Raw genomic sequence first — 22126 nt, 5'->3', positions numbered from 1 at the left:
CTCAGCCTGCTCAAGAGAAAAGGGGTCTCTCCTAAAGGCCAAGTTCCAGGCCCAACTCAGCTACTGATTTGTTGGGTAATCCTGGGTAAGTGACGTGCCTTTTGTGGGTCTTAATTTTCTCATCTGTAAAATTAGGAATGGAATAGGTAATGCCCAAGTTGGTACCTGATTCCTCTCTTAGAACCCACATCACAAGTCTGAGAAAGGTATGAAAAAGAGCATTATCCCCATTTTACAGATAGAAAAAACTAAGGCTCACCAAGTGGAAGAGTCCTGGCCAAAGTTGCAGTGTAGACAAGTGGCTCTGAATTCCCTAACTCCTTTCTGTTACCTTGATGACCCTACATAGGTAGGTGCATAGTTGCCTTGGAATTTTTGTACTTGGGACAAAGGGCATTGCAGGTGAGGGAGCAGTATGGGCAAAGGCCCAGAATCCTGTCTTTGTGGCCCAGGCACATATGCTTCCCCTTAATGCTCACTACTTTCTCTTTAGGCGTTTAAAAAATTGGCATATTGATGTTTTGTAACCTTGGTTTTCCTTCAACACTGAAAGAAGATACCACGGGAGACAGTTAGAAATAACCCCAGAATGACAAGAATGCAGCCATCTCTCTTAAGCATGTCAGCAAAGGACACGCTGGCTGATTCCAAGTGGAGAAAGGCTGAGCTGAGAGGCACCCCCCAACAGGCCATGTGAGCAACAGTGACAGGAGTTCACAAGACGGGGACTCCCTAGGCAGCCTCACACCAGTCTCTGCTGGGTCTTTACCCTTGTCATCCCATTGAATCCTCGCAGCAGTTACAGAGGTGGGAAATGTCATTCATCCCCATTTTATGGAGGAGAAAACCAAGGCCTTCTGAGGCTGGGGCACTTGCCCAGACAGTCTCCACAGATATGTCAGAACTGGAAAAGAATTTGAACCACATCTGTCTGTCTGTAAGAATAAGGTCTGTTTTTTATAACCTCATGACCACACACTACCTTCCAAATTATTTGGTGATAACTGCAAAATTCTGTAGTCGTACACACACACACACACACACACACACACACACACACACGAGATTCAATGGTTATTTAAAGCCAATTAAAGTGGATGCCTCTGTGGAGGAAAACTAGTGGCTTGTGGGCATGCAAAGAAGGGAGAATTCCTTTTCACTATAAATCCTTTACCCTTAAAAATTTTTGAAACATATGCATGTATTATCAATTCAAAATGAATTCAAATTTAGCAAAAGGTTATCTAGTATATTGGTTTCCTGTGACTGCTGTAACAAACTACCACAGCCCCGGGCTTAAAACAACAGAAATTTATTTCCTCAACAGTTCTAGAGGTCTGAAGTCTGAAATCAAGGTGTTTCAGGGCCACACTCCTATCCAAGGCTCTTGGGGAGAATCTATTCCTTGCCTCTTCCAGCTTCTGGTGGCTTCGGGCATTCCTCTACTTGTGGGACATCACTCCAATCCCTGTGGTCACATTGCTTCTTTCTCTTCTCTGTATGTCTGTCTTCTAAGATTATGCGTGATTGCATGTAGGGCTTCCCAGTGATCCAGGATAAGTTCCTTTTCTTGAGATCCTTAACTTATTCAATCTCGTGCCACGTAAAGTCGTATTCAGTCTTTTGCTATATAAGGTACTATTCACAGGTAGCAGGGATTGGGATGTGGACATACCTTTTGGGGACCACTATTCACCTCATTCCAGCTAGGAATTAGCAAGTGAATCTCCACCCCTTCCCATCAGATGCCTCCCATTGTATCCCTCTGGATAGGATACTGATGTCAGAACATGGCAGTTGTAGATCTGAAGCTCATCCAGAGTGTTTCTGTGGCCTTCTTGGAGAGTTGTGTGCACAAGCTTGGAAGCCAGCCTGGGTGGGCACTAATCTCAGCTCCTCCATTTGTCACCTGGGGAGACCTTTAGGAAAACCAATAAGCCCATTTTGCCAGATTAATGTTCCTAAAGTACAATTCTAGGGGTGCCTGGGTGGCTCGGTCAGTTAAGCATCTGACTTTTGGTTTTGGTTCAGGTCATGATCTTGCGGTTCGTGAGTTTGAGCTCCAACTTAGGCTCTGCACTGACAGCATGGAGCCTCCTTGGGGTTCTCTCTCTCTCTCTTTCTCTCTCTCTTTCTTTCTCTGCCCCTCCCCCTTTTGCTCTCTCTCTCAAAATAAATAAACTTTAAAATTAAAAAAATAATAAAGCACAGTTCTAATGACATTACATCTCTTCCTTTAGGCCCTCAATAGCTCCCCAGTACCCACCAAATAAACTACACACCCCTTGCCCTGGTGTTCAAGGCCTGGTCAGGCCCTATGTCCGGGCATTTGTATCTCAGGATACTATGGACTCACCTTGCTTTTTCCAGCTCTCCTGCCTCCGCTCATGCTCCTCCCCTGCCTAGAATTCCTTTTCTCCTCGTGTTCCCTCATCCTTCAAGGCCTACTCAAATGCCATCTCCTCCACAATGGCATTGTCTTCATCTGGGCAGGACCTCTGCTCCTATGACTCCCTCTGCCCACCGCATCTCTTGCACCATAGATGTACCGGGCTTGCCTTTGAATTGCAAGATTCTCCACTGGCCTCATCGCCCCTGATGAATGGTGGCTCCTTGCAGGCAGGAAATGTGCACCTTAGGCGCTGTCGGAACTGGGAACCTGCCATAGGAAAAGTGTAAAAAACAACAGAAACTATACAAGAAGCCCCCTTGGTGGTTGTGTGTTCAAACCCTTTGGTTTATGGACAAGGAAACTGAGACCCAGTCACATGTCTTCAGCCTAGTTTTTCAAGAAAACTTGAGCAATTAGAATAAAAGATTGAAAGGCTCCCTTTGGGGCCCTAATAGCCTCTGGCTTGCGAAAGTATATTTCTTGTAATGATGTCAAGTGGCATGCCTTTCGTGGTGAAGTTTACCTGTTTAAAAGAAACAAATGTGGACAGCTTGGTTCCTTGCTCACTATTCTCTGGCATCACCAGCACATTTCAACCCTAGTCTCACACATGGCCTGCTTAGAATGCTCTTTTGACTTCACTCTGTTTTCTTTCTAACCTTCCCTTATTCTGAGTGAAGCCTGAACTGCCCTCCAGATTCAAAGTTCCGGAGCTGTTTTTGAGAGCCCAACGTTCCCCGGGAAAAACACAGGAGGCCAACGAAAGCTGCTCTTCGCAGCAAATCCTCCTAGTTGTGTGAAAGCTCAGCAGGTAAACCAGTGTTCATCTTCTGTCTTTGTCGTCTGGCAGTGTAACAAGGGGGAAGCAGAAAGGCGGACCGGAACACCTGTGGCCATTATGACAGCCAAAGCCACCTCCCGGCCCTGCGCGCTTTTTTATTCTCAATGTACAGCATCTGTCAGCGTCTGTCAGATAAAAACCCAGCAATGGAGGACCCAGAAGCCAGGCTCAGATGACTTGACTGAGGAATTAGGAGGATTTTGGAATAAGCCCATTAATTCTGTCGGATTGAATTATCTTCTAATTCCACACAGCTAAGGACAGCTGTACTTTTGTCTCACATTTTACATGGGGTTTTATGCCTGCCTGGAGCAGGGGTGTCGGTCTGCACAGAAAGGCAGAGGGTCCAAAGATTTGGACACCAGAGAGATGGGGTTCTGGAACTATCACTTAGCAGCCAAAGGGGAGCCTGGACAAATCACTTAAGCCTCCAAGTCTCGACTACCTTAGATTATGTATTTTACCATAAATTCAGACTATAAGGCAATGTGCAATTGTTCATTTTATCACCACGTTGGGAGAGAAGGAAAAGCAAAACTTGATGCTTGAAGGAAGGCCATTTATCTCAATTTTCTGTTACATAAAGGGAGAATTCACCAGTCCCTCCTTGACCTTGGCCCTTTGACTTACCTCTGACCTAGGGAAGGCATGGTCTTAGCACCTCGAGTGGGAGGAGCTTGCAGGGGGACCCAAGTGGACTTAACTATGGAGAGGGGACACTGCAGGGGCCAAGATGCTACATCACTGCACCCAGGGTCATCATCTAAGACAGCCCCCCATTTCTCTGCATTCTGTGTGGACTACTTAATTACTCTTCTGGGTCCCAAATAATTGAAACCACCAACATCTCTTAGAAGGCAGAGTCTTATCTTAAATTGTTCTCTTTGTTTATACATTCATTGAGTATTAAAAAGAAAACAATGCCTGGGTGGCCTCGTCGGTTGAGTGTCCAACTCTTGATTTTGGCTCAGGTCACGATTTCATAGTTGTGATGAGTGTGGAGCCTGCTTAAGATTCTGCCTCTCTCTCCTTCTGCCCCTCCCTCTCCCCTGCTCTCGTGTTTTCTCTCTCTAAGATAAAAAAAGGGGGGCACCTGGGTGGCTAGTCGGTTAAGCATCCAACTCTTGGTTTATGCTCAGGTCATGATCTCATGGTTTGTGAGGTAGAGCCCCACTTGGGCTTTGCGCTGACGGTGTGGAGCCTGCTTGGGTTTCTCTCTCTCCCCCTCTCTCTTTCTGCCCCTCCCCTGCTCACACCCTCTCTCTCAAAATAAATAAATAAACTTAAAATAATAACAATAAAAATAAAAGCAAAAGACACACAAATGCTAATATTCTTGCTATAATGTTAAATTAATAAAGAGACAACAGAGTGGGATCTCCATGATGTAAAAATTATATATGCATAGAAGAAAAGACTTGATGAAAATGTTAGTAGTGGTTGTATTTGAGAGAATAGATAATGGACTTTTGTCAGCATTTGTATATTTTCTTAAAAACTTAAAAGTGTTCATCAGTTACTCTTATTATAAAAAAATATTCTATTCAGAAATATTTTAGTGCCCCAGAAGGAAAGTTCATTTTTATATTTTCATGAAAATGACATACATAACTTCAGTAAAAATTAATGATGGGGGCACCTGGGTGGCTCAGTCAGTTGAGGGTCTGACTCTTGATATCGGCACAGGTCATGATCTCGTGGTCATGAGATCAGGCCCTGCATTGGGCTCTGCTCTGACAGCATAGAGCCTGCGTGGGATTCTCTGTTCCACTTCATTCTCTCTGCTTCTCCCCTGCTCATGCATTCTCTCTCTCTCAAAATAAATCAACTTAAAAAAAATTAATGACGGTCGAGTGTAATACTGAAGAATTTTAAAGTAAGATGTTTATGAATACTAATAGAGATACTAAGTCTGAGTCCATCAGTAAGTGCAATATAGATGAAAATATATTGCAATAAATTTCTTACACAATATAAATGATTGTGTGACCAAAAACTATTCAATTTTTGAAAGTAGTACACTCAATAACAAGGAATATTAGATAAATTTAAGAGCACAGCACAGGGGAGCCTGGGTGGCTCAGTCGGTTAAGCGTCCGACTTCGGCTCAGGTCACGATCTCGCGGTATGTGAGTTTGAGCCCCGTGTCGGGCTCTGTGCTGACTGCTCAGAGCCTGGAGCCTGTTTCAGATTCTGTGTCTCCCTCTCTCTCTGACCCTCCCTCGTTCATGCTCTGTCTCAAAAATAAATAAATGTTAAAAAAAAAATTAAAAAAAAAAAAGCACAGCACAAAAGCAAAAGAATTTGGGCAGCCTCTTTTTTTTGTTTTGTTTTGTTTTGTTTTTTTTTACAACAACCTCCTTTTTTTTACTTTGTTGTAGTAGAATTTAACCTGCATTTATATAGGCTCCAAAACATTGTCAGCCTCCTTCAAAGTTGTCAATTGGAATTAGTGGTAGATGCATCAGTGTTTTAAAATATTGCAATTGTTACTAGCACATGCATGTAATAGAAATGTGTGTTCTGTAGCAACACTATGCAAAGTTAAGTTGCATGGAACTGCTGATCACAAGAGGTCTTGGATGTTACCCGAGGAAAGGGTCCAGGGGCTAGAGATGCTGCACATACCGTAGGCTAATGTGTCCAACAGGCCTCATCCTTGCACCACTTCTTGGAGCCTTGATTATACTGATTTTCACTGTGACTCTCCAAGAGCAGTGTGCAGTAAGTGGCATTTGCTCAAGGCGTTTGACCAGAACTTTTTTTTTTAATCCCTCACAAAGGACACTTCACACTGGGAGGTGCCATGTCATAGGATGCAAGGACTTTATCTTTCTCAGTTAATCTTGAGCCCAGGAAGCAGTGTGTCTATCTCTATTGCCACAAGAGGGGTGTTTTATGAACCTGAAGCACACGTGCAGATCACAATAAACACCCAAGGAGCCATGGCGCGAGGCACTGAACCTAGTTCCCACCGGCAGGTAGAATCTCGTTTGGAGTCATTCCCTTGCGGAAGCTGGGCTCTGATGAGACAGCACAAGACCAGAAGGGACTTGTGAGCTTCATCCCAGGTTCTGTGCTTTGACCTTCTTTATAAAGTGGCTTAGGAATGACATGCAACTCTGCAACTCTCCCCCTTCCACCCCCGACACACAGCCGCACACCCTTGGCTGGCATGCAAAACGAGCTTAGAAAGGGGAAGAAAAACCCAAACCACAAAACTCTGCATTCCTTTTGAGGGCTGTATGTGTACACACCCCAGACCTTTGACCCTCTTTCCTTGCTGAACAGGGGTTTTTGAAGCTTGGAGTCAGGAGTTCTGGATGGTTACGATGCAGCTCTACCTTGTCCTAGTCTTATGGTTTCTGCATTTACCCTCTTGGAGGCTCTGTTTCTTCAGTTGTCAAATGGAGCCAAGGAGCCCTGGGTCCTGTCTAACCTTCCAAGATTGTGGTAAGGATAAAACTGTATAAAAGTGCTATGAAAAGTTGAAAATGTGAGGCGTGGTTATACCATTATAAATGGAAACAGTCCACTTTCTGTTTCTGAGGTGGTGGGGAGAATGAGAAAAATTGGAAAGGCTGGAAAACCCAATGAATGCTCCCCAAAGACTCCTAGGCTCCTCCCAACCTCCCCCAGCCCCGTTCCCACTTACCCGGTCAGTCTGTCCGCTCACCAAATACAGGGCTTCCATGCACTCTAAATTTAGACAACAAAAGTGGGACAAGACAAGACCCATGAGGTAAAGTGTGTCGAGAACACCATCCACAGCCTCTTTATTCCCATTCTGATAAAACGTTTACACCACTGAGAAATAATGCATTCAAATGAGCAACTTTCTTTAAAAATAATATGTAAAAAAAAAAAAAAAGGCTAGAAGTATCTGAAAGAACCATAAAAACTTCTGAAGAAACAAAAGGTTCCAGTAACAATTCAGCACACCTCTGAAAACTGACAAGTGAAGCCAGGATCTGGGAAAATTTGCCATTAATTATAAGGCAGAGGGGTTAAAAAGTCTACCAAAGAGGCAGAAAGGGTAGGGAGACCTGGGATTGCATAATGTAGACCCCAGTGTTGTTTATTTTTTTAATTACAAACAAACAAACAAATACTAAAAGAAAAAATAGACATATCTTATATGGACTATTTCTATAATCTGGAAGTGGTGAAAGCCTTTCTAAGAATGACTCAGAGACAGACCATAAAGAAAACCATTGCTTTATTTTGCTATGGATAATTTAAAAATTTTATGCATTAGAAAACCATAAACAGGGGCTCCTGGGTGGCTCAGTTAGTTGAGTGTCTGACTTCAGCTTAAACAGGGGCTCCTGGGTGGCTCAGTTGAGTGTCTGACTTCAGCTCAGGGCATGATTCTTGCGGGTTTGGTTCGTGAGTTCGAGCCCCACATGGCACTTGCTGCTGTCAGCAGAGAGCCTGCTTCGGATCTTCTGTCCCCCTCTCTCTGCCCCTCCTCCATTTGTACTCTCTATCAAAAATAGACCTTAAAAAAAGAAGAAGAAAACCATAAACACCTTATACATTGCTGGTGGGATTTTAAAAATATGCAGCCACTTTAAGGGCGTCTGGGTGGCTCAGTCAGTTAAGCATCCGACTCTTGGTTTCAGCTCAGGTCATGATCTCAGGGTTCATGAGTTTGAGCCCTGTGTCAGGCTCTGGGCTGGCAGTGCACTTGGGATTCTCTCTCTCTCTCATTCTCTCTCTGCCCCTCTCCTATTCATGCTTTCTCTCTGTTCCTCCCCTGTTTGTGCTAAATAAATAAGTAAATAAGTAAGTAAGTAAATAAATAAATAAATAAATGCAGTCACTTTGGAAAACAGTCTGGCAGTTCCTCAAAAATGTCATAGTTACCACTGCTAGGTATATACCCGAGAGAAATGAAAATATACATCTACACAAAAACTCGTATCTGAATGTTCATAGCAGCATTATTCATAATAGCCCCAAAGTAGAAACAACCCAAATGTGTATCAAGTGATAAAGGCATAAACAAAATCTGGTGTATGCATTCAATGGAATATTATTCATCCATAAAAAGCAATGAAGTTTTGACACATGCTACAGCAGAGATTAATTCTGAAAACATGCCGAGTGAGAGAAGCCAGTCACAAAGGATCACGTATTGTATGTGTAGTTTGTGTATGTTCACGTATTTATATGAAATGTCCAGAATAGGTAACTCCTTTTGTTCTATCCAGAATAGAAAGGGGAATGGATTAGAGGTACCAGGAGGTACAGGGTCTGGGGGGATGCTTCTGGGGCAATGACTACCAATGGGTTCAAGGTTTCTTTCTGAGTGCTGAAAATCTTCTGAAATTAGATGATGGTGGTGGTTTCTTAACTGTGAATGGACTAAAAACCATTAAATTGTTTACTGTAAAAGGGTGAATTTTATGGCATCTGAATTATTTTTTCATTAAAGCGATTACTTAAAATATATAAACAGCTATTATAAAAACATAAAATGGTAAAGCTAATGACAAAAAAATTGTAATATTTCACTAGGTGGTTCATATCTGTAATACCCAAGTTCTTACACAAAAATTTGAAAATAAATAAGCCATTTTAAAAATTGGCAAAGGTGGGGCGCCTGGGTGGCGCAGTCAGTTAAGCGTCCGACTTCAGCCAGGTCACGATCTTGCGGTCCGTGAGTTCGAGCCCCGCGTCAGGCTCTGGGCTGATGGCTCGGAGCCTGGAGCCTGTTTCCGATTCTGTGTCTCCCTCTCTCTCTGCCCCTCCCCCCGTTCATGCTCTGTCTCTCTCTGTCCCAAAAATAAATAAACGTTGAAAAAAAAATTAAAAAAAAAAATTGGCAAAGGCTGGGGTGCCTGGCTGGCTCAGTCGGTAGAGCCTGTGACTCTTGATCTCAGGGTTGTGAGTTCGAGCCCCATGTTGGGTGGAGAGATTACTTACCAAAAAAAAAAAACAAAAAAAAAAAAAACAAAAAAAAAAACACCCCAAAACAAAACAAAAAAACCAATCTTTAAAAATTGGCAAAGGCCAAGATATCCATTTCATAGGCTAAGCAGCACCAAAAGTCAATAAACGTTTTTATGTTTATGCTTTTTTTTTTTTAAAGTGAAATCGCTCTTTTTTTTTTTTTTAATTTTTTTTTTCAACGTTTATTTATTTTTGGGACAGAGAGAGACAGAGCATGAACAGGGGAGGGGCAGAGAGAGAGGGAGACACAGAATCGGAAACAGGCTCCAGGCTCCGAGCCATCAGCCCAGAGCCTGACGCGGGGCTCGAACCCACGGACCGCGAGATCGTGACCTGGCTGAAGTCAGACGCTTAACCGACTGCGCCACCCAGGCGCCCCTGTTTATGCTTATTTTGAAATTTTGAGGTTCCCGTGATTATGAGGCCTGCTGCTAGAGGTCATCAGAGAGTGTTAACAAGGAAGCACATATTTTACTATGCCAGGTTCTGAGAAGAGGTCCTCAAGTTTAGCAGAGAACCAGTGTGTGTATGGCACAAAAAGAGTTAAGAATCCCTGAATTACAGGAAACAGGTAAAATAAAGCATGGCACATCCATATGGTGAAATGCTATGTAGCCATTATAATTGGTGTTATAGGTTAGGATGTAGAGCAACTGAAACTCTCATACACTGCAGGCAAGAGTGTAAATTGGGAGAGCCATTTTGGAGACCATTTGGCATTTTCTACTAATGCTGAACATTTGCATACCCCATGACCTAACATTTGCGCGTCTAAGCTTATATGCAACAGAAATATATACATATGTTCACCAAAAGACATCTAAAGAATTTATAGCAGCTATAATAGGCAAAACCTGGAAACAAGCCATGTGTCTATCAACAATAGAATGGATAAATAAATTGTGATACATTTGTACAAAGGAATGACATGTGACAGTGTGAATGAACTGTTGCTATATGTAACAACATGAATGAATCTCATCTCTGTACTGTTGAGTGAAAGAATATACACACAAGAAGAAATATCATGTAATTCTATCGTATAAAGTTCAAAAACCAGGCAAAACTCATTAGGCATTAGAAGGCAGGAGAGTGGTTTCTTTTGAGGTTGAGGAGACAGTACCTAGGAAAGGGTCCAAAAGATTTTGGGGGGTGCTGGTAATGATCTGTTATTTTATATTAGTGCTGCATGTAAAAGTAGACCCCATTTGTGAAAACACTTTAGGCTTTACATTTATACCTTTTGCATATTTCTGGTTTTTGTTATACTTGAATCAAATATCTGCTTCAAAATGGCAGAAAAAATTGAATGACATGGGAAGATATTCATATTATCATATTATATTTAAAATACAGGTTAATATAGGTGCAAACTGGGTATATAGTATGCTACTGTTTTTCTTAAGGATCATCACACATATGTGTTTGTAAATATATAACATCTTTAGGAGAATATACAAGTATGTGATGGGAGTAATTGCTTCTGGAGAGGGAGACTGGGAGAGAGATTTATTTTTTACTTTATGTTCTTTTGTACCTTTTGGTACAAAAGTTTTTAACTATGTGCCTGTATTGTCAATTCAATGCAGCAAGCAGCAAGCAGATTACAAACTGTATCATCTCATTTCTGAGGAAATAAAGTACTATCTGTACTATCAATATCAAGTTGATAACCATGTTTACCTCTGGGTAATGGGATTATGGATGACTTTTCTTTCTTTTTTAGAAAAATTATCTGTATTTTCTCAGTCTTCTAGTGTGAACATGTATTTCTTTTGAGAATGGGAAAAGTCATAGCAATTTCTTGCAATTGTTTTTTTTTTTTAATTTTTAAAATGTTTTTATTTATTTTTGAAGGGGAGAGAGAGAGAGAGAGAGAGAGCGAGAGCCAGAGAGCATGAGTGGGGTAGGGGCAGAGAGAGAGGGAGACCCAGAATCCGAAACAGGCTCCAGGCTCTGAGCTGTCAGCACAGAGCCTGATGCGGGGCTCAAACTCACAGACCACGAGATCATGACCTGAGCCAAAGTTGGACGCTTAACCGACTGAGCCACCCAGGCGCCCCTCTTGCAATTCAGTTTTAATCAGTGTTATTCAAGTATCCTTTTTGTATAGTACAGTGCACTGATTTTAAGTGTACAGTTCAGTGCATTTTCCAAAGGCATGCGCACCCATGACTTTACCACTTAAGACTAGAACGGTTTCCACCCTTAGAAAGGCCCTTCATGTTTCTTTGTAGTCAGCCTTTACCTCTCCCAAGGAAGTAGCCTTGATCTGATTTCTATCACATAGATCGTTTTGTCTGCTCTAGAAGTTCCTAGAAATGGGATTATACTGTAGATGCTCTCATGTCTGGCTTCTTTCACTCCACACAATGCGTTTGGGATTGATTTATGTTTTGTATGTATCAGTACTTCGTTACAATTTTTTTTAACAAAGTAACATCTTCAGGGCTTGCTACTTTCTTATCTGTAGAGACACCCTACACGGGGAAAACAGCCCTCCAGAGCCTCTCCAAGCATGTCTGCTGCAGTCCAGAGTGATCTGAGAGCCTACACATCCTGGGAAGAGAGACAACAGCCCCCACACCCCCCACCTCCACCAGTCCTGTTCCGCACCCCTTCCCCCTGGCGAAGCCAGTCTCAGGTGAGAGCCACCCAGCTCCTTGCCATTGTTCTGCGAGTGACAGCCTCCGGGGCAAATGGAAAGCCGTCAACCTGAGGGCTATCAACTGCAGACAAGAATTCCTTTCTTTGTCAGGCTGGGTGGTCTCCCTGGCTTCGGCATCAGCCTGCACAAAAGATAAGCACGGTGTGCGCCCGCAGAAAAACATCGCCACCACCCGACAGCTCTAACCGCACTCCTTTGTAAGGCCAGGATTAGCCCTGCGTGGCTTCCCTTGACTGTGTGTAAATCATCAAATCCCAGCCCCCGCGAGGGCATCCAGGGGTCGTTTGGTCCATTCCCCCCATCCCGACCCCCCCCCACGCCCACCTGCTGTTTCACGAAATGTATGTGCCTCAGAATCTTGGTCATAGACAGCTAGAAAGGCCCTTAGAGATCACCTGGTCCGACCTTCTCCCGCTTCAGAAGGGTGTCCACACACAGGTCACACAGCACAAGGAGCAGGGCAAGGACAAGTAAACGAGTCCCTAGAGGTTTCCTCTGTGGGGTGCTCTTCCCCCGACTCTAAGCTGCTTATGTTATACCCCAAATAGTTCAGTGTAAAATGCAGGTTCTAGGGGCGCCTGGGTGGCGCAGTCGGTTAAGCGTCCGACTTCAGCCAGGTCACGATCTTGCGGTCTGTGAGTTCGAGCCCCGCGTCGGGCTCTGGGCTGATGGCTCAGAGCCTGGAGCCTGTTTCCGATTCTGTGTCTCCCTCTCTCTCTGCCCCTCCCCCGTTCATGCTCTGTCTCTCTCTGTCCCAAAAATAAATAAACGTTGAAAAAAAAAATTAAAAAAAAAATAAATAAAATGCAGGTTCTAATTTTCCAATAAAAGAGCAGAACATGTGCACAAATCTACATACTTGTAGGTCCTCCGCAGCCTTTGTACGAAGGGTTTTCTGCGCTCCTGGCCTGGACACCAGGCCGGTTTCGGCTATGGAGTAGTTTGGTGCCCCCTAGTGGTTATCAGTAGCGGCAACAGTAGCTACCCCTACCCAGGCGCCTTAAACATGCACCATTACTTCTAATTTACAATCTAAAGAACAGGACTGTAGAGTAGGCAGTTTTATCCCTATTTAATAGATGAGGAAACGGAAGCTCATGGAGATGAAATAAGCTGCCCAAAGTGGCTGAGCCTAGATTCAAACCCAGCCCTGTGGAACTCCAACTTCCTTCCACTCCATGTCAATACCACCCTTCACCATCCTGACTGTGTAGCCCTTTCTTTTAAGAAATGATTTATAAATACCTGAAAATATGCCATGAAGTGGGGGGTTAACACCCCTGTTTAACACATGGGGAGGCCCAGGCTGAGACATCAGTGACTTTCCCAGGGCCACAGATCCAGTAAACGCCATGCACCTGCTTGTCAGGGCCCAGGTTGCTGCCTAGAAGGAATGCTGCACACAAGGTCCAGGAGGAAGCTTCTTCCCTCAGGCAGCTTCATCCAGGAGAGGAAGAGGGAGGCTGAAATGTTCCTACGCAGGCCCCATGTGGGAAGGAGACTCCAAAGGACTCTGAAATAAAATACATTTTCCACTCATGGGAAACTCATACAATGATCCACTGGATTCGGCAGATGGTGTGCAACTGAGCCCATGGTGTGTGTGTGTGTGTGTGTGTGTGTGTGTGTGTAAATGAGTGAATGCACGAATGCACGAATGGATGAATGAATGGAGTGGCCTAGGGACCAGAGGCCTAGAGGCCATGCAGGGCAGGAGTGGTTGGGCCGTTGTACTGTAAAAAGATTGATTTCCATTGAGTTTGAAGTGTTCATTGCTAGCAGTCAGAGCAGTTCACAGGGAAAGATGGCTGCTTTCATGGGTGTGAGTGCCAATCCCAGGGATACAGGCAGAGTTAGGAAGACCACAGGAGACATGTTGTGGAGGGATTTTAAGCACGTGTGATGTTTTCTGAACATCAGCATCAGCATTTAGAAGTTGGAGGATTTGGGGGCGCCTGGGTGGCCCAGTTGGTTAAGCATCTGACTTGGCTCAGGTCATGATCTCATGGTTCATAAGTTCAAGCCCCGCATCAGGCTCTGTGCTCTCAGTACAGAGCCCGCTTCAGATTCTCTGTCTCCTTCTCTCTCTGCCCTTCTGCTGCTGCTCTCTCTCTCTCTCTCAAAAATAAATAAACAAAACAAATTGGAAGATTTCACATAACCCCCCGGATTCTTAACGCCTTTTTAACAAAGTGGAAGGCTTGGTCTCACTGGACCTGCTGCAGTCCTGTCGGCTGTCCCCTTAGCTCCCCACTGTCACCCCAGCAATGAGGATGATCCGTGATGCCATTTCTCATTGCATGTGTGTGGTTGTTCTTCTTATCGTGAAAACAAAAACAAACATATTTTTCTTACCAGCTTCTCACCGAAAAAGGAAAAATAAGAGACCAAGTCATTTGTTTCAGGAAAAGTTGGGCACAGTATATTTATATGTGGAAGTGACGAAATTTTTATACATTTAAAAGGCAAGTGCCTGGCTGAACCTAGCTCTGTTACTTATTACCTCGCTGGCTCAGTAGGTAGAGCATGCAACTCTGGATCTCACGGTTGTGAGTTTGAGCCCCATGTTGGGTGCAGAGATTACTTACAAACTAAATAGATAAATAATTAAAAACTAAAATAAAAGGCAAGTGCTCAACTTGCTTTATTTGTTTTCATTACCAGCTTGGACCCCACAACAGCTTGAATTTGTTACACTATAGAGTCTTTGGTACTATCTTGTCCCTGAAGTCTGACTTGGGTCAGACTCTCACCCTGTTGCCACTTCTGTGTTGAGCGTCTGAGGGATGCAGGGCCACTGGAGCAGGCCGTGAAGGTAGTCCTGAGTTTGGTGGTCTGAGGTAAGAAGAAATCCTGCCCAGCGAGGCCACTGCGACTTGCCAGTTAAGCGAGAGCTTAAAGGCCCAGCAGACCACATCTATGCCCTCTGCCCAGGGAGGCCCTGTGATGTGGCGCCTTGATCACGAATTTTTGCAAATGGTCCCCTTCCAGCACTTTCTTCCTATGACAGGGTTTCCTAGTCCTCCCCATCCTGGCCACACGATGGCTCACTGATTCTGTGGGTGTTGTCCAGAAGTGGACACAAGCTCCAGATGTGCTCTAAGCAGCTGAAAAGAGGAGAGACATCTCCCTTAATTCACATGCTCTGCTTTTGTTCTTGTCACTTCCGTTCACATTATCTCTTTTTATCAGTCATGTTGTGTGTTGGCTCACACAGAGTTTGGGGGACACCAAGACCTTCAGATTGTTTTTCATGAATGCTTCTTAAGAGACATATACTTAGACTGAAAATCACAGACATTGAAGGTTGAACAAGGTCCTGGAGGTCATCTGATGCCACCTCCCACATAGCAGAAGGAGATTGCCTCCTCAAGCATCCTGACAGAATGTTTGAACTGAAATGGGCAGGTTCACACTTACCACACTTGATTTTATATTTGACTCATAGATTCGTTCTCCCAAGAGCAGATCTTGATTTTATAAAAAATCAAACTACTCAATGAGTACATTCACTAATCTCAGTTTATAGGCGAGACAACTGAGGCACAGAGATGTCAATGAACTTGTTCAAGGTCATAAGCTAATCAGGGGCAGAGCTAGGCTCAAGTAGGCACAAATGGTTGTTGAGCAGAAGAGTGGTATGGTCAAAGCTGTACTTTAGGGGGGTGAAACTGTAAGGCCAAGTGGTGGATGGATCAGAAGGGGTCAGCCAAGAGGTTGGGAGACCAGTTGGGTGCTGTTAAGGTACGAGATGATAGGAACTAAACTGGGCTAGTAGCAGGGGGACCAGAGCAGGAATGGGGGCTGGAAAATAGCTCATTTCCAAACATTATAAAAACCGTGAAAACAAGTGGTGATAAATAGTTCATCTGTTTAACAGAACTATAGGTATTAGAAGAAGCCTTTGCCAATAAGTGGTTTGTGGTTTGAAGCTGCAACCACGCTTGTTATAAAGGTAATTGAAAGGAAAACCCCAATTGTGTGTGTGTGTGGTGGGGGGGGGAGGGTAATAAGAAAATAGGAAACCACAAGCCTATAACCCCATTATGTGGATTGGAGTTCATCCACATAATAGATGAACTCTGGACCACATTCATCCTCCTCTGGCTCTACACAAGACAGGACCAAGCCTCAGGTAGAGACAGTCCTGTCTGTTTCAAGCCGCTTGGTTAGCCACATAGGGTATCACAAGGACCTGGTTTCAGCTCTGTACTAACTCAGGCAGAGCAAATATGAGTGGAGGAGGTAAGAGGAAGACTTGTTCTAATCTAGAGACTTACACTTGAGTGGTGGAAAATATTATGCCAGGGCTGGTCTGTGCCTGGCTGAACCTAGCTCTGTTACTTATTAGATTATGAACCTTGAACAATTTACTTAACACCTCTGTGCCTTAGTTGTCTTATCTATAAACTGACATTAGTGAATATACTCATTGAGTAGTTATGAAAATTAGGGAATTGATAAGTTTAAAATGCTTAAGGAAACACCTACTATACAGTAAACACCGTACAAGTATTTACTATTGTTATTATTGTTGTTGCAATAAATAATGGCCAAAGCCGGACAACAATGGTTTGGGCTGTTTTGAGGAGCCCAACTCAGCAGAGCTGAGGTGGTTATAGGGTTCAGCTTTGCACCTTGAGTTTCAGTGCTGGTGAGACATCCTACTAGGCTTATTTAACATTATTCATTCTATTTATTAATTCCACAAATAGGTACTGAGCATCTGCTCTGTGCTCGACACCGTGGTAGGCCCTGGATGTACTGGGATGAATCAGATAGTCCCAGCTCTCCAGGACCTGATAATCTAGTAAGGATGGGAGGTAGGAATCACCTCTCATGTGGCAAGTAAGTGTTACAACACCAGCCAGTACATAGAAGGTTCATAGACAGCCAGGGGTGGAAGTCAGGGCAGGCTTCCTGCAAGAGGCAGTAAAAAGTAAGAAGCAATTCAGGGAATGGAGAGTAGAGAAGATCTGTCCTTTGCTGGTCTGTGATTAACAAAAGATTTGGGCTTCTGGTGCCGATAGTCATTTTTCCTAGGCCCTGTACTAAGCTGAATCCCTTGGACCTTACCATTCCTTACTGCTTCTGGAAAGAAAATTCTTGTGAGTCTCTAAGATGTTTTCTAAATCTCTTTGCACACACATATTATTGACCTAGGTTCCAGTATGATGGTTTTGCCTCAATCCCTTTATCTTTTGGTTGAGGGAAGTTGAAATCGAAGTTTCTCCAGCAGGAGGGTCAATCTTAACCAAAAGAGACTGCATGTAATGGAAGACTGAATCAATACAGCTTAAGCCAACAGGATGGGGCTAATTTGTGTTGCTGCATCCTGGTCCCAGACAGTTCCCCGCCTTGGCATGCTCCTTTGCCACAAATGTTCTTCTATAGCGAAATTATGCCAATGATGTTCAAAGTGACCACGTTAAGGGGTGAAGCCCCGGGGAATCAGGGGAAAAATAAAAAAGAAAGCCACACACATGTACTATTTACTCGATAATAAAGACAAATATGTTCACATCCTGTCATCTCAGGCATGAATAACTCCAGTAATGCTCTTAGAGAGGAGGCCCTGTCAGGAAACACTGCCAAGTTTCTTATTCCCCTTCCTGGCTTCTGTTCTTGCCTGTCTGCTCTCTTTCAGGCTCTGGTTAGGGCTTTCAATTCTTTCTGTGCTTTGTTAATTACCCCTCTTTCAGCCAGGATCACGGTTGGTCTGGGAGAAGAGAGGTACAAAGCAGGAAGATAGATGTACTCACACGTTTTCCCAGAGACTGTGTGTGGGAAGAGGCAAGAACACATCCACTGGTCTATTCTACTTGCCTGTTTTCCTTTTGTGCTCCCCACCAAGATGACTCATGCTGCTGTGCTCTGGGCAAACCCTACAGCTCCTGTGACCGTGTGTGATGTACAGATCGGGGCACGCACTCTTTCTTTCTCTAAAGGAGGAGTCTCATTTTAGCCTGGTTGAGGCATCAGCTAACAATTCAGACCCAATTACATGAAACTTGCTAACAAAGGTCAGGACGCCAAAGAAGAGGGAGTTGCTGGTAAAAGGAAATCCAATAGGTTGTCAAGAGTTACAAAATACCCGTACAGCATCTGAACTATGGTCCACATCCTTCAAGTTTGGAATGCTTTGTTGGGGAGGAGGTTTTAGGGGCTAGTTAGTCTCAAAACGTTACCTTGGGAGAGAACAGTTACCTTGTTCTCCAGAAATACTGCCTAGCCCGAGAGGCTCTTGGAGCTGTGTAAAGTCTAGAGGGTCATCTAGAGTGTTGGCATTCGAAGTTTGCCACCTATCAGAGTTATAGGGCCCTGACCCATGACGTCAGAATTTCTGGGGGTGGAGCCTAAGCATCACTGTTAATTAAACTCCCCAGGTGCTTCCAGTGTGCACCCAGATTTGAGGACTTCTGAGCTGGATCCTCACTCTTCAAAGTGTGGCTTGTGGAGCTACAGCCCCTACACATTCTCAGGTCCCACGTAGACCTACTGAATCAGAATCTGCATCTTAGCAAGATCACCAAGTGACTTATATGTACATAAAAATTTGAGAAGCAGTTATTTTCCTTGAAGCATTGGACAATCTGGCAACTGTGGGCCCAAATTCTGTCTTGGCAACTACCCGCAGGAGCTGGAGTCGTAGCTGCCCCCTTTAAGAGGGGACTTGACACTCCAGTCCATTAGTAACATGGAGTACATTCACAACATTGTGCAACTGTCACCACTAGCTAGTTCCTGGAACATTTCATTATCCCAAAAGGAAACCTCATACTTATTAAGCCGTCACTCTCCTGTCCCCTCTCCGCTCAGCCCCTGGCAGCCACTAATCTGCTTTCTGTCACTATGAGTTTGCTCATTCTGAATGTTTCATATAAAAGGAATGCATAATGTTTTCAAGGTACATCCATGTTGTAGCATGTATCACTACTCTCTTCTCTGGCTGAATAATATTCCTTTGTATTGGCACATCACATTTTGCTTATGCTTTCATCATTTGGTGGATATTTGAGTACGTTTAACCTTTTGATTACTCTGAATAGTCCTGCTATGAACACTAGGTGCAAGTTTTTGTTTGAACACCTGTGTTTCAATTCTTTTGGGAACATGGAATTGCTGGGGTATAGAGTCTTGTTAGAACAATCTGGCACACGGAGGTTTCACACTAGTATTCAGTGTTTAAAATTTGAGCAGCACAAGCTAGTGGTTCTAATTGATTATATATGTTTAAGCTGGAGAACATTACATAAAGCAAGATAAGTGGAATTGCTGACTCATATGGTAATTCTTAAAAAAAATTTTTTTTTTGGGGCGCCTGGGTGGCGCAGTCGGTTAAGCGTCCGACTTCAGCCAGGTCATGATCTCGCGGTCCGGGAGTTCGAGCCCCGCGTCAGGCTCTGGGCTGATGGCTCAGAGCCTGGAGCCTGTTTCCGATTCTGTGTCTCCCTCTCTCTCTGCCCCTCCCCCGTTCATGCTCTGTCTCTCTCTGTCCCAAAAATAAATAAACGTTGAAAAAAAAAAAAATTTAAAAAAAAAATTTTTTTTTTAAGTTTACTTATTTATTTTGAGGGAGAGTGAGAGAGAGAACATGAACACAAGTGAAGGAGGGGCAGAGAGAGAAGGAAAGAGAAAATCCCAAGTAGGCTCCCTGCTGTCAGCGCAGAACCCAACATGGGGCTCGATCTCATGAGCTATGAGATCATGACCTGAGCTGAAATCAAGAGCTTGGATGTTTAACCGACTGAGACACCCAGGAGCCCCTTATATGGTAATTCTATGTTTAACTTTTTGACTAGTCAATCTATTCTCCATAACAGCATTTTACATTCCCACCAATAATGTATAAGTGCTCCAATTTCTCCACATTCTTGTCAATACTTGTTACTTTCTGTCTTTTTTCTTAATTCTAGTCATCCCAGAGGTGGTGAAGTGGTATCTCATTGTGCTTTTTTTTTTTAATGTTTATTTATTTTTGAGAGAAAGAGAGAGAGAGAGAGAGAGAGAGAGAGAGTGAGTGGGGGAGGGGCAGAGAGCGAGGGAGACAGAATCTGAAGCAGGCTGCAGGCTCTGAGCTGTCAGCACTGAGCCCGATGAGGGGCTCGAACCCAGGAACCGTGAGATCATGACCTGAGCCGAAGTCAGACGCTTAACTGAGCCACTCAGGTGCCTCTCACTGTGCTTTTGATTTGCATTTCCCTAATGATTAGTGATGAGTATCTTTTCATGTGCTTGTTGGCCATTTGTATATTGTCTTTAGGAAAATGTCTCTTTAAGTCCTTTGCTTATTTAAAAACTGGGTTCTTTGCCTTTTTGTTATAGAGTTATAAAAGTTCTTTATATATTCTGGATACTAGACCTTTTCAGATATATGGTTTGCAAATATTTTCTACTGTTCTGTGAGTTATCTTTTCATTTTCTTGATGGTGTTCTTTGATGTACAAAAGTTTTACATTTTGATGAAGGCCAATTTATCTAATTTTTTTTTGTTTATGCTTTTGATGTTATATGGAATTTAAGATTTTGTCACCTGGACAAGGTTAATGTATAGGGAGAGAAAGGGATCTGAGGGGAAAGGGAACAGGGATTCCTTGAGGTCTTGATCTCCAGTTCAACCAGAAGATCTGAGCATTTATCTGGTTTTTATGATGTTCTCCAGCTTATATATATGTGTGTATATATATATATATATATATATATTCAATAAATAAGAATATCTATATTGAATATATATATGTTCAATAGATTAGAAAATATATATTGAATATATATATGTTCAATAGATTAGAACCACTAGGTTGTGCTGCTCAAATTTTAACTATTTTTTTTTAATTTTTTTTTTCAACGTTTATTTATTTTTGGGACAGAGAGAGACAGAGCATGAACGGGCGAGGGGCAGAGAGAGAGGGAGACACAGAATCGGAAACAGGCTCCAGGCTCTGAGCCATCAGCCCAGAGCCCGACGCGGGGCTCGAACTCACGGACCGCGAGATTGTGACCTGGCTGAAGTCGGACGCTTAACCGACTGCGCCACCCAGGCGCCCCTCAAATTTTAACTATTGAATTTTAACCATTGAATTCTAGTGTGAAACCTCAGTATGCCAGGTTGTTCTGAAAACTAGTCCTAAATGGTATATGCAGTAATTAGAACATAATGTTTTCTGGTTTCAATTAAATTTCATTTGTAATAAAAAAGCATACATTTTTGGAAACGCATGCAATGTTTCTTGCAAAATGCTCCATTTACCACTCACTTTTGGAAAGTCAGGATTTGGGCCAAATCCAAACCCATTGTTTACCTGGTGGAACCTCACCCTCACTGAAGTAATATTCCATGGAAAAGATAGCCAAGTTTATGCATACCAGCTTTGGCACCAGGTGCTGCACTTGCCTGACGTCAAACAGCAGGTGAGAGTTTGAACCCAGGGGTTTCTCATATCAAATCTAAGACTCTGTCCCCTAGGCCATGCTTTCAAAGTACAGTCAGATGAATCATCTATTGGTCTTTCTTGACTGGCACTACTATTACTACTAGCTGCCCTTATTTTTGGAAGCTTTCCATATGCCAGGCATTGTGCTGAAAATCCTTACATCTGATCTTTCCAACAACCCAGCGAGTGTTCCATAATTATCCTCGTTTGACTACTGAAGAAGCTGAACTGAGGTTAAATAACTTGTTCACCAAGGTCACACAGTGGTAAGTGTCAGAGCTAGAACTTAACCCAGATCTGACTCCAAAGCCCCTATTCAGAACCACCAAGCGAAACTATTATTTTAAAGATGACCAGGTACTGATGGGAATGCAAGCTGGTGCAGCCACTCTGGAAAACAGTATGGAGGTTCCTCAAAAAACTAAAAATAGAACTACCCTACACCCAGCAATTGTACTACTAGGCATTTATCCAAGGGATACAGGTGTGCTGTTTTGAAGGGACACATGCACCCCAATGTTTATAGCAGCACTATCAACAATAGCCAAAGTATGGAAAGAGCCCAAATGTCCATCGATGGATGAATGGATAAAGAAGATGTGGTATATCTATACAATGGAGTATTACTCGACAATCAAAAAGAATGAAATCTTGCCATTTGCAATTACATGGATGGAACTGGAGGGTATTATGCTAAGTGAAATTAGTCAGAGAAAGACAAAAATTGTATGACTTCACTCATATGAGGACTTTAAGAGACAAACCAGATGAACATAAGGGAAGGGAACAAAAATAATATAAAAACAGGGAGGGGACAAAACAGAAGAGACTCA

This window comes from Lynx rufus, unplaced genomic scaffold, assembly GCF_022079265.1.
Source record: "Lynx rufus isolate CCGP_SWC_20201006 ecotype Redwood Valley unplaced genomic scaffold, mLynRuf1.p SCAF_10, whole genome shotgun sequence".
Lineage (NCBI taxonomy): Eukaryota > Metazoa > Chordata > Mammalia > Carnivora > Felidae > Lynx > Lynx rufus.
Note: the sequence above shows the minus strand (reverse complement) of the source record.